The 14,136-nt window shown below is 39.6% G+C and overlaps 1 pseudogene; it reads left to right on the top strand.

Annotated features, from left to right (window-relative positions):
• Positions 1–4,891: 4,891 nt before the first annotated feature.
• On the top strand, positions 4,892–9,920 carry LOC114505587 (annotated as a pseudogene).
• Positions 9,921–14,136: the final 4,216 nt, after the last annotated feature.

Genomic DNA, 14,136 nt, shown 5'->3' with positions numbered 1-14,136 from the left:
GGCAAAGGCCTCACCCTTAAATCAATTCCAAAGTTTGATGATCATGTCAGACTGGGCATTTTTAATTATTAACCACAGGGCTTTCTATCTGACAGTGTAAATAAAAGTCATGAGATGACCTTAATTTTCACCCGGGGACAAAGAAAATATAAGAAGCAGCAAACAGCCAGAAATGAAATAAAAATATTTTATAATTACCCATCGCTCTTTGTATTTATTTCATGAACCAGTATGAAGACCCGCGTCTCTTGAAAATGACATTCTTGTGGAGGATACAAAACTAAGAAAGCAGTAAGTTATAGAACAGGTAGTGCTAATGCCATGAAGAAAAATTAAGCAAGATTAGGAAATACAGAGGGGAGGTGGGGGTAGTTCTGTTTTTCAGAGTAGCAAGGAAGGTGTGTGAGCAGAGACATGAAATGAGAGAGCCAGCCATATGAAGATCTGAAGGAAGATAGGTGAAAAAACAGCAAGTACAAAATGCAGAGGCAGGATGAACTTGGTGGTCTGAGGACCAAAGAAAAGGGTATATGGCTAGAATACAGGGAGTGAGGAAAGAATGGAGGTCATGAGTGTCGAATATTCACCAGGAGACTAATCATACACAGTCATGAAAAAAGAATTGCACCTGAAATGCAATGCCAAACTATTTGGGGGCCAATTTCCATTCTGAAATGATTACCATGGCTGCTGCATACAGAGAAGATGGTAGACCCCTGAGAACAGAGACTGGATGACTAGTGACTAAATTTGTCTGGCCGCTGCTTCCCAATCAGCTAGGATAGTTATTGAAAGGGCAGATAACTAAGCCCCACCGATCCCCCTCAGAACTACTGAATCAGAATCTCACAGGAATAAGGCACAAGTTGCTATTTTTAGCTGACTCTCCAGGAGATTCTCTCATGCTGTCAGATTTACACAGTGACCATTTTATGAGCAACCACAAAAGAACAGTATCAGACTTGTGCTTTCCCTGAAATATGTGTGTTTTGGCTTGCTTCTTTGCTTTAAGCACATTTCATGCAACGTTAACAATGGTGCAGGACCTTCTGGTTCAAATTTTACTGGTTCCAACTTTAATTTAGGCTTCATTTTATTATTTATTCTACCTTTATTGTCTCTTTCCCTGATTTTTATTTTATTTCTTATAAATACTATTTTTTAAAGTATGTGTGCCTCCATTTCATTGTTTTTGAAGAATTACAATGCCACTTCAGCAGTCTTTGGAGTAATACAATGTTTTACATATATTTAATTTACACTTATGTTAACTATAGCTTCAAAGTCTTTTCTGATACAAGGCAAGGTTGACATTATTTTTTTCTTGAAGAAACATTAACAGTAATCTGAATATCCTTCTACCTACCACAGCCATTCAAACAATAAATGGAGTTTACTCCTAATGCCATTTAAAAGTTTTATCTGCTACGACTTATTCATCTGATCTGCTTTGCTGCATGACACAGATTTCCTAAACCTAACTGAAAGTGAATCATTTTTTAAAGTCTGCCTTTTTAGCATGCGGAATTTTATCATGATGCTGAATTTTTTGTCCAATACAGTATCCCAGGAGGTTTCAGACCACATTCAACCCTAGTGAATTTCAATAAAAGCAGGAGAGCTCTTCATACATCATTGAGAAGACTTAAAGTGATTTTGGCTATTTTCTTATTCCAGGAAGCACGGAATGATATTGTATCTTAACAGTAATATTTTAACAGCTCCTGAACTTGGGCAAAAAAAGGACTCAAGCTTATACCAGTCCAAGTACCTATGAAATATAACAGGAGCATTTACCACCATCGTTTCACACTATTGCACTCTGAGCTTCTAATAACAAAGCTTTCTCACCAGAAATATTGCATTAACACTGCACTCTCAAATTGCGAGGTGTGAAAATATCACTTACTTTAGAAAAAGTGTATTAGTTATTTCAGACTGGTCAAGGTCAAAATGGCCATTTATATGATTTCTAACTTCAGCTCCAAGCTCAGAGGTGTGTTGGCATTTGATCAGCCAAAATAAGAATTTGTTTTGCCTGTATCCAAGAGGATAAAATGATAAATTAGAAATCAGTTCATTCTTGGCCAAACAGAAATGTGTTCTAAATTCATATACTATAAACTCTCTAATAAGTTTATCTACATACCACACACTTCATGTTTATATTATGCAGCATTTAGGGGAAGAAATACTTCATGAGGGTTTATTCAAATGACATACCCTAAGAATGTCAACCCAAACACATGAATTCTGTATAAAGTGTAAGTAAGTGGTCATCTTAGCAGGGCTCTAACAAGTCCCTAAAATGCAAAAGCTGATTTTAAGACACCTTAAAACAGCGGTGAAATTTATATAATTTAGTCATTACTTTTCTGCAATACAAAGTTATCCGGTATTCTTCACTGTTAACTTCATGCTAATATGTTCCAAGTTTAGAATCCTTTACCAATAAAAGAAATAGGAAAGAATTAATAGTTTTATTTCAAGTAAGAGGAAAAACACTTATCAAACAGTAATAAAACCCAAGCAAATGTGGCTCTGTGACTATAAGAATGCCTATCATTAATACATTATTCAAATTCCTGTATGGCACTTAAATTGTAATTTAAAACCCAATAAGCAAGAAAACCATAATAAGAAAAGGACCAAACTCTACCATGAAATAAGGAATTATAATAAAGTCTACTCAGCCCTAAATATTTAGTTTACAACAATGAGCAGACTAGCACACACTTTATCTAAATGACAACATTTAAACAGTGCTACAATATAATATTACCTAAGACTAATAAGTATGGTACATTATGTGATTCCAACCATTCTGAAAAAGAGAGTACTAACAAGTACTGTAACAGCATCCCCACCAGCTTGGAGCCTACAGAGTCAATTACATTGGTCATATCTTTCCAAATGATTTAGGAATGCCTTTTAATGTTACAAACATAAATCTAACAGTGCTGGAATTCCGATGCATTTTTGTGCTTCTGGGGCTGCCTAAAAATGAAAAGGCATCCAAGTGAAATGCATTATATACTTATTATACCTCAAAGTTTCAGTGCCTAAAACGTGAAATAATTCTCTATCACTTAGCTGTCAGCCTTACAGTATATTCTAGATTTTCACTTCTAGACTTTCTATTGTACTTTGGAAAATTAGTGGTCAAACCTGGTTTAAAAAAATAGTATGCGACTATGCTTAAATTTATATAAAAATAGCATTTTACAACCATTTTGAAATTTAATGCTACACAAGGCAACAGAATATATCCCACAAATAAAACTAAAGAAAAAAATGATTCTTTTGAAAGTGAAACAAAACAAAATTATTTCAGGAACTCATATTAGTCACCTCTGGGTCAATGTACCACACTAAAGGAACAAAGTTGTTAAAATACAGCTATGCTTAACAGAACCATTTATGCGCACTACAGTATAGAACTTGAAATAAACCCTCACATCAAGGTTTAAAGCCATTTTAAGAGACATTTGTGATCTTAAGTGTTTTATAGCTCTCTCTGTAAGAGATGCTTTTCCTTCCTAAAACAGAGTTGAATTAAAAGGTTGACTATATTGAAGGTTTTTTCCTCATCAGCTCTTCAGTTGAAAATACTATTATTTTTGTTAATATGATCTGTACCTTGTCTGATCTGAATGACTCGATCCAGGAAGTGAGGTTGGGGAAAGTGGACCTTGCACTGGTAGAGGAGGTAAAGATCCTTTCGATATAGGCCATATACCAGGATGAGTTTCATCTGATTGTATAAATGGAGGGCTCAGAGTTTCTTGTTCTTCAGTGAACTAGGGTAAAGAGTTAGGAGCATGACGGCGAAAAAAGACACTTACAGGTAGACCACCATGTTGAGATGGAGGAGATCCAGGAAGGCAAGAGTTAATATAAGGTGAACCTGGGCAATAATATATCCAGGGGAAAAGTTATTGGTAATGAATCCGAAGTCATGGATGGAGGTGGCACTTGACTACAGACCAAGTGCGGAGTGCCTGAATCCTGGAGAGGATATGACATTGGATGTGTCACCGGTGGTGGAGTGTTGGGAACCACCCTGCCTGGTTTCAGAGGCTGTAGCACCTTCCATGGCTAAGGTTGAGTGAGAGACCTTCAGACCATAAGCCACTAAGGAGACAAACTTTATCTCCCTGGTAGGGGTGCTGCCTCTGCCCCTTTTACTTCACCCTGCCGGGCCCCCAATGCATGATTGGTTAGCCAATGATGGGTAAGATTCCTCAAGGGAGGGGTGACCTAAGACAAGCATGATCACGGGGGTCCGCAGGGAAGGACTTGGGGGGGACATAGCAAGAGGGGGTGATGGACTCTTGCCCCTTGGCTTTGACATAGCCTGAGTCCTCATTCTGTCTGCGAGAAGTCTCCTAATCCCTTGGCTGCTTACTTCCCCTGCCTGACTTAAGCCTAAAGCAATGACAGAGGGCGGTACAGCCCTGTGCTGGAAAGGGTGGGTTCCCCGGGTGATCAGTCCTAAAAAAGAATACGTAAACTCCTGTAAAACCTGCTTTGCTAAGAATGCTCTCAATTAAATGATACGGGTCTGAGCAGGGAATGAGTTTGTTTCCCAAAGTTTTATAGCCCTTTAGCTAACAGACCCTGACTCAGAATAAGCCCAATTAGTTCTTTGTATGCCATCTATTGTTTGATCCTTACTACCTGACAATGATTAATGAGCTTTACCTGTATTCCTGTGCAAAATGAACCCAATAAAAGCCCATTGAGGAAAAGACTTTTGACCCTTCTCTTTTGAGAGATTGGCCACCTTTCCTCCCCAAGTAGATCATGTTTTGGTAGACTTATTCTCATCCGTGGTGGCCGGGGGCAGGGACCCTGTGGGCAGAACCCCCCCCCCCCCACAGTGTAGGACATGGAGTTGGTGCATGTTTCTCTGGAGGCAAAATACGATAAGGGTGTGATACCACTGACTGACTTTGATATTCAGGATGACCATGAGCAGGTGCTGGGGCAGGAGGTGATGGTTATTTAGCAGCAGAATTTGAGTCGTACTGAATAACGATGGTTATTAAGTTGCCTTATTGTCTTGTTGAAATACTAATGCTTTCTCGATGAACTGAAGGAGGTGGGGGTGGAGACAATTCTCCAGGAGAAGCACAAAGATCCTCCTGTAACTGAGTACTGTGCTTGTGTAGCCACCACATGTTGCAGGGGAGGTGTACACAGCATGGTGCACTGCTCTGCTGCTATACAGCTCACGTGGACCCTGACTAGCAGCATTTTGGGGGTATCAGTTGTTGCTGAGGCAGTACAAGGCTGAACTTTTTCCAGTGGAGCAAAAGTAACAAGTTTGGTAGCTCTCTTATGGCCATGGTTGATATGAGCCTGTAAGTCTCTGAGACAAATATGTTCTCTTGCACCCTTGGATGGTACTACCGACGAAGAGAGAACCTCGTGTATCCCCCTCAATTAGCAGCACAAGAATACGACAGCCTGGACACATTTCTGTTTGGTTCGTTTTTTGTATGAATTAGCACAGTCATAGCAAAAAGCATGCCTGCGTGGAATCATTTGCCCATAGACTTTAATAGAAAAATCACATTTATCACAGAAAGGAACTGGTAAATCATCCTTTCTACCTATGATGTTTACCTTACAGCCTTCCCAAAGGCATTCAGGAAGGCTTTTCTGTTTCCTCAACAGGTCACCTCCATTACAGTCATACCCTTCTTTGTTATATTCACATACTTCCCCCAGCAGGCATCCTATTCATAATCCTTGGAGTTGGAGACACAAATCTGCCTTTGTTCACTTGCTTGAAAATGAACTTTAAAGGGATTCATCTTCAAACATCAAGGCCACCTGAGGATCCAGAACGCTCAGCACCTGGTAATCTCTTCTCAGCAGCTGTGGGACCCATGTTGGTATAACCATACCAAGCCCAGGAGGCAGAAGTAAGATCAGATTCCACTCCCAACCCATGTAGCTTTGACCTCCAATGGCTTCCTTCTCCCCTCCCCTGCCCTGTCCCACTACTCTGGTGAGGGAGTCTAGCATAATTTGGACAGGGGAGAAAGAGTTTTGCTGTGTTGGTTGTGAAGGCTTCTCTCCATATGCCCTAAGAGAAAGTGGCCTTTAACTGGAACAGGGACTGATGGGAATGGAGAAGGGGAACGCAACCAAAAGAATAAACTCTCTGTAGGCCCCACAAAGCATTGCCTTATGCGATTTCCTAATTTTTATCCTATTGCATTTTTGTCAACTGCCATAAATCCCTCAATGGTATATGTATATGTGTGACAATGGATATGTACATATATATGTATATGTGTATGTATGTATACAGGCATACACTCATGTATGTATACACACACACACACACACACACACCTTTAAAATTTCATCATGATACAGTGAATTTAAGATCATCATTGTCTGGACGAAGGGATCACTATATTTATCTTATCAAGGAAGAGACATGTAAAAACTAGTGAACATGGTAATTTCACAGGGCTAGACATTTGATGTCCTTGCTTAAAGAATGATTACGGGGACTAAGGACAAATTGCCCCTGGTTTCACCTTCCTGCAAGTAGAAACTGGGCCACAAAAATAGCAACAAACCATAATCACTTGGCTCCACCCACATCTATAATTGTGGCTCCTCCACACCTCCGGGGGTCTCTCCTGAACAGGCACACATTCACCCTTTTGGCTAAACTGTCAAGTCGTCCCAGAAAACACCAGAAAAAAAATACTGATCAATCAAAGAAAGTGTTTAGGACTTGCTGAAGTATAGAACACTACCTTAACAGAGCCTAGTGTCTCAGAAGAAGGCTATCAGGATAGGATATCAGGGACTGAGCTGGGTGATTTTAGGACAGGTCTTGAAAGATTTATTGCGCAGATTTTATAACATGACAGCTATAGATTGGTAGCCACAGGGAGGTGAGAATACTGAAGTGAGTATTAATGGGGAAGATGTTATTCTTGCTAAGTAAACTCTTTGAGTTGGCTCACAATTGTATCTTTCAGGAAAAAGTATTTCCTGGAACAAGCAGCTAAGTTTACTTACTCTCAGAATTATTTAGCACAAGAACAGAAAACTACCCCCAGTCCCATTATTGTTTTGCATAGTGACAGGAAATTATGTTGCTTTCCTTTTCTCTGATGTAGTTTGTTGGGCTTTTGATTCTTGGCTACAGCAATGGCGAAAATACAATAATGCCCAAATAATCACCAAAGGCACCAGTACCCACCAATGCCCGAAGTCACTACTGCCCCAGCAAAGCAACAATACTTGCTGGAGGTGCTGCTAAGTCCAAGAAGAACAATGGACTTCCTTTCCCTTTTTTTCTCTCTATTACATGGATTACAAAGCAATTCAGACTCAACACTTCCCAGTGTGCTAAAGAGATTTTTCTGAAATTGCTCTTTTCATTTTTACTTACTCTTAACGATTACCCCCTGACAAGGACTCAGGAAGTGCAAGCTGATGGTAGGTGGTTTAAATTTGAATACACAATGCCATTCACCTCAGTCACCCCGTCTAGTTCTTGAGCCTTTTCAGTATTCCAGGGATGCTATCTTTTGTTAGGATCCATTCACTCCCAGAAGGCAACTTCATCCCTCATGCAAATGAATTCTTTATGGGCCCATCTCATGAAGTCTCCAAACACATCTAACCTGTCTCAATTTTAAGGCCAACAGACTTTGTTCTCTCAAGCCAGGCCTCCCATTATATGTTGATATAAATCTTAGATCATGTGAAAATTTTTGGGCTTTTTAAAAAACCTTTATTTTTTTTAATAAGCCAAAGTAGTTCTTAAAAAGTATGGATGTTCTGTCCCTATTATAACCAGCAAATCAGAATTCTGAGCAAAAACTGAAAGATAGAATTAAGGAACAATGTGAAAATGTTCCTGTTTTACAATTACAGTTACTTGCTTGCCAGGTTGTTTATGGGGGTTCAGTATTTTTTTAATTGATGTGCATGTAATTCAAATGTCATGAATACAAAGGTAAAAAAGTCTGTCAAATATAATATACATACCTTCTTTGCTTTTCTTTCTTGGAAGCAGTGTTTTTCTGGCTAAAGTGAGATATTTCTCACATGACAAAATGTTGTCCTTACACATGACCCTGAGGGAAAAAGTCAACTTTCTTTCCTAGTTGGCTAAATTTGCTTTTATTGCTCATTGGATCTACTTCAAATTATTTGAGTGAATTCTAAGTTTAGCTTTTGAGTCATGGAAGCATGCTTTCCTATAGACAAGCGATGTTAACTTCTAGTGTACACACCCCAACACCCAGGGTCTCCTCTGGTTCAGCACTTCCAATAGCTCTGCATAAAGTATTTGCTTGTTTACAGCTGAGAAGCTGGACCTGAAAGCCCTTAATAAATATTATTTGGTGAAATTGTTGATAAAAATGAAGGGTACTGACCTTCCCTTTATCCCTATCATATCTGAGAAGCTATCTTGCTACACTTGAAAGCTACCTTTACAAATTGATCCTTATGTAGTGCTTTTAAACAGCAAGTTAAATGGGCTTCCATTCAGCCACCTCCTTTAGGGCATAGAGACTCTGTCCTTCAATCTCATTCTCTTAAAAGTTGCTAGACTTACATTCCATCGACAAAAGATCCAGTATCTGTTGGTCTGTAACAGTAATTAGATATTTTAAAAAATCACATTTGGAGATTTAAAAGAAAGTGGATTTTTTGAAACTGCTTGGATTCATAGAGGCTTGTCTGAACTCAGCTGCCTCAAAAATATCTAAATGAAGTTGGCAATGAAGAATTATGGACTGCACAAGGAAGCTCAACGTGCACAATTAATGCTGGGAAACAGGTTGAGACATCTCCGTTTTAGCCACGTTGCCATCTGGCCCAGAAGCAGTCATTCTACTAGAGTGACACCAAAGGTCGGCAGGAGTGAGAACCGTATGTCCCTCTGCCAGGCTCCTGGATTTTATTTCTCATTTAAAGGAATCTGATCTGTCATTCCTCTAGCTCCTGTGGGCTTTAAATTCACATAATCAACATATCACTGCCAGAGACTTAGTAATAGCTGAGGCAGTTTAAAGGTGAGTGGAGAATAATCGTGCTCCCAAACCAGATGCCTTCAGTTTTGCAAAGAAATAAAAAGTCCATCTCAGGTCGAAAAAGTAAGGCAAATTGCCCTGTGTGAAAAAGACCTTGGCTGTCCTCCCAAATGTGCTAGTAGCTGTATTTTATGTCCAGGGAGGGCTGGCCCTTTGTAAAAGTTTAGAGCGGTGGTTCTCAAAATGTGGTCCACAGACCCCTAGGGATTCCCAGGTTCCCTTCTGAGGGTCCTTGAGGTCAAAACTATTCCCATAATAACACTAAGATGTGATTTGCTGTTTGACATTTGTAATGGCACTGCAAAAGCAATGGTAGGTAACACTGCTGGCGTCTTAGCACTAAGTAAGCCAGTGGTACCAAACTGCACTCATCATCCCTGTACTACTATTTACTGCCACACAGTAAAAAAGAAAATGTCAGATTGCCTGCAAGACGGCACCGAATGTCAAGAAGCCTAAAGGACAACCTGGAAGTTTGGTTTGGACCTTACTCATCCAGTATAAGATAGATTTTTTTTGTATTATGGAAATTTGGAATAGTTTCTACAGGAAAAGGTTTAAGTCCATGGAAAAAATGGAAATCTTGGGAATGTTGTTCACATAAAGCATTTCAAGAATAAAATCACAGTTGTTTCTGAGAAACAGTTCTCTAAAAGATATTTGAAACATCTAACCAAGAAATACCTTAAGAAGAGCAGCCTTCACGATTGGCTTTGTGTGGTTGTGCCTGATAAGGAGACTTACGAACTTCGTTACTTCCAGATTAATCAAGATGAAGATGGATCTCAGTCTGAGGACTAGGTGGAGCCAACTTTTATAGGGCTTTGCTTACTAATGAAATGAATGAAGCATATAAGAGAAACATTTAGAAATGGACTTTTAGTTACTCAGTGAATAAAAAACATAGTACTCTAAAAAATGCCAGTTTCACTCAAGAATGTCCCTCATGAAACTCTAAAAATTATTCATTATATTAACTCTAAAACCAGAGTGCACCTCTTTTTTCATAGTTTGTGTGACAATATAAAGTACTCATAAAGCACTTTTGCTGCATAGCAAAGTACAATGGCTGCCTCAGGGAAAGGCATTTATGTTCTCATTTGAGTTGCAAGGTGAACTATCTGCCTGCTTTGTGGATCACTATGTTCACATTGTTTCACTTTGTGGAGCACTTGAAAGGGCAAGGACAAACTATGGCTATTCAATCTTGGGTATTTGGCAGACATATTCTCAAAAGTGAAGAAACTTAGCCCACCACCTCAAGGAAACAACTGACAGTGTTTGCAATTATAAAATTCAGGCTTTTGAATGAAAATTAGAATTTTGAAAATCTTGTATTTGCCACCATGATCCTGACAGCTTCCCAGCACTGATCTGATGACATTGGTGGTGATTAATACTGAATGTAATTTTGTGAAAGTGTATGATGAAATGTGTCAGCATTTAGAAGTGCTGTATAAATCGGTGAACCAATATTTTCCAATAGTTGATGTTACAGAATCATGCATAATTAAAATACCTATTTAAAATCAAGACAACGAATTTTAATGGAACAGTGTATGAAAACTTCACTAATACGCTTCAGATTCCATATTGCAACTAACCTTTAGGAAATTATCACTTGCTGAATTTTAGTAAGATATATTTACTAGATTTACTATATAGTGTTAATATCTAGAAGGCTATTGCAAAACTCCTGCCTTCTCCAACAAATCTGTAAGAACCTGGATTTTCTTCCTTTCTTTCACCAAAACCAAATATCATGAAAGACTGAATGCAGAGGCAGATATGAGAGTCCAGCTTTCTTCTATTAAACTACACATTAGAGAGATTTGTAAAGATTTAAAACCATGCTGCCCTTCTCAGTAATTTTTTTTCCTTTGGGGAAATACATTTTTCATAAAAACATGTTGGTTTATTACTGTTATTTTAAATGAAATAATACAGAAATATGTTCAGAGCTTTTTGATAGATATACTCCACATGAACAAAAGATCTTTGTGGTCATCAATATTTAAGAGGGACAGGAGCTCTGAGAGTAAAACATTTGAGAACTGCTGCTCTTGGTGACCTTCAATACCATTTCCCCTTCCCTCTCAGAGACACTGACATTTACTACCCCAAACTCTGTCCCATCAAAATCAAAGTGGCCAGAAGGTCCCAGCAGGTCCCCATCTTCAAAATAAGCAGATTGTGGCATGGGAAGGAAAAGAAAGATCAAGATCACTTGAACACCAAATGCTGTGCAATGAACCTAACATATGGCATCTCATTTAATCCTTGCAACAGCCCTATGAAATAATAATAATATGACCAAATAATGGGGCATCAGGACACATGGGGAGCCAACATTATTGCAGAGGTCAGCAAAACCACATGCTCACTAAGAATTATCTGTAGATCAAATAAATAAAAGCATCTTACAAATACATCTTACTGGTTTTCAAACATATGTGGATGTTGCCATACTGAAATAAAACTTAATTGTAAAGCACTATCAAATTCACAGAAGTTTCTGGTTATTACAGTTTTTTAAAGATTTCAACCAATGAATCACAACACATGTGTGAGATACAAATTTTTTGACAGTGTAAAGGGGACAAAGGGATACTCAGTCATCTTTGAAAAATATTGAGAATCACTGCACCATAGCATTGTAACTACACTGAAACCATGGCAAATTTAGTACCTTCAGGACAATGCTAAGCCATTTAGAGTAATGTCTTTACCATGAGAAGCCCACTTTTGCCATCAAAGCATTTAAAACTCTAGACAGGAATATCAATAAACACACATGAAAGCCAACAAACAGCCTGATACAGTACAAGATTGGATGGGGGAAATAGAAAGTGCTCTGAGAGTACTCAGGGCATAGGGACTTTTGGCCAAGATCTTGAATGAACTAAGACTGGCTCTGCATCCTTAAAGACAGAACTTAAATGGGCACAGAAGAGAGTGAATGGCCTTCCAAGGGAATGACATGGGCAAAAACTGATGCAGAAAGCGCTTGTGTTCTAAGGGCAATATACTTGGCTCAAAAGAAGGTTCAAATAGGGAAGCAGTTGGGAGACACAGTTAGGAGAAGTACTTTAGGGCTAAATGTTCGGAGGGTGGTCTGGATGGACTAATGAGGGGTATAATGAGGGGCACATGTTTTGACTCCATTGTTTTCCCAGACCCTGTTTAACCCTGCCTTTTCCCATAGGCAATTCAAAAATCATCAAGATGTAAAAGAAATAGACTAGGGCATAGTGTAAACTGGCAAACTGGGACAGCAATCAGAAAGTCCTGTGAGGAAGCAATTCAGGACTGAGACTGTTCAGGTCTGAGGGCAGAAATAGAAGGCAAAAAGGAAGAATATGAGGGAACCAATGAAAGGTCACAGTCCGGTGACTTACTCAATGGCAGCAGGCAATGGAGAGAGGACTCTCAAGTTTTCAAGCCCCAAAGACTCTCACATGGTCCAATTAGGGAAGAACCATTTGGCTTGGGGCACACCTACTTACTCAACATCTCAAAAGTTTGGTCCTGATCCATCAGAGGGTCTGAAGCCTATGTTTAGTGACATGGAGAAATTTCGTCTTGGCCTGAAAAGGAAAGCCAAATAGTACCCTGAACTCAACGTTGATCAGTTCTTCAACTGCTTGGCAGATGCCTGCTCTTCCCTACCCCATGTAGGTGACACATGAACTTTAAGGCTGCAGCTGCCTACTCACTACCCTGGTCCATACCCAGGCTGCTTCCCTCACTGAGCAAGTCTTCTGGATTCTCCCTGGGCTTTGGACCAGCAAGGCCTTTGGACTTGGCTTTGTTTTTTGAGGATGCTACCTTGGATTGGGGACCTCGGTTTTGTACTGACATCTGGACTTTCTGACCCATGGCTGAACTGTTCTTGGCTTTACTCCACAGCTGTGCATAAGAAGCACATGTTTTGACTCCATTGTTTTCCCAGACCCTGTTTAACTCTGCCTTTTCCCAGCAGATGAAGAGCAAGATCAACTGAGCTTTTTGCATAGTGCTAAGTCCAGTTCTGAAAAGTGTATGGCAATAGTTAAAAGTAAGAGGATCAGAGAAGTGACAAGAAGGAGAAAGACAAGATAAAAGCTAAAAATGAACATTTTCAGTCTGGGGAAGGAGGGTGGTATGATGATAGGATAACTGTCTTCAGGACAGAAAAGACTATTTGGAGAGAGGAAGCATGGCTGTTCTTCCGTCCAACCAAGGGCTGACCAGATGCAGACCAAGGGCTTAGTTACGGCATGGGGGATTTACAGAAGATAAAATAATTTCTTAGACAAGTGCAGAAATGGGCTTCAGAGTGGTTTTGTGTAATTACCTTGGCAGGAGATGGCTAAGCATAGCACAGCTACCCTGGCAGCTGGAAGGCCATGAGGTTTTCTGTGGAAAGCAGAGGTGAACTGGAGTCTTTTCTTGTTGCCCCTTCCATAACTCCCCCCCTTGTTTTACAGTAGGAATGGAAATTTTCACACTCTGTTAGGGCCCCAGGGCAGAGCAAAGGTTCTGGGCCAATTCCTGATATTTTTAGAATAAAATCAGCCAGTAAAGCTGTTGCCCCGGTGGTCACCAGAGCACTGCAGTGGTGATAATTCCAAAAGCCATAGAGGCAATTTCTGACTAAATGATATCCTAGGCAGACTAAAAATTGTTTCTTTAACTGAAGGGTTGCATGGCTGGTTTTTAATTAGAATGGATTAATGCAGTGTTCCCATTTATAAAAACCAAAATTGAAAGGAAGGAAATGCAATGAGGTAAAGTAAGGAAAATATCCTCCAGATCTGCGCCCACCCAAATATAACCTTAAGAAGGTAAAATTCTTTTAAAAAAGGAAAAATTAAATAAAAATGTTATTCTTTATATACCTAGACAATGTCTGTATCTAAAATCTTAAGCCCTGGGTGGTGTGGCTCAGTGTATTGAGTGCTGGCCTGCAAACCAAAGGGTCACTGGTTCGATTCCCAGTCAGAGCACATGCCTGGGTTGCAGGCCAGGTCCCCAGTGGGGACACGTGAGAGGCAACCACACATTGATGCTT

Source organism: Phyllostomus discolor, chromosome X (genome assembly GCF_004126475.2).
Source record: "Phyllostomus discolor isolate MPI-MPIP mPhyDis1 chromosome X, mPhyDis1.pri.v3, whole genome shotgun sequence".
NCBI classification, from domain to species: Eukaryota; Metazoa; Chordata; class Mammalia; order Chiroptera; family Phyllostomidae; genus Phyllostomus; species Phyllostomus discolor.
The sequence above is the reverse complement of the archived record's forward strand: the minus strand, read 5'-3'. Positions and strand labels throughout refer to the sequence as shown.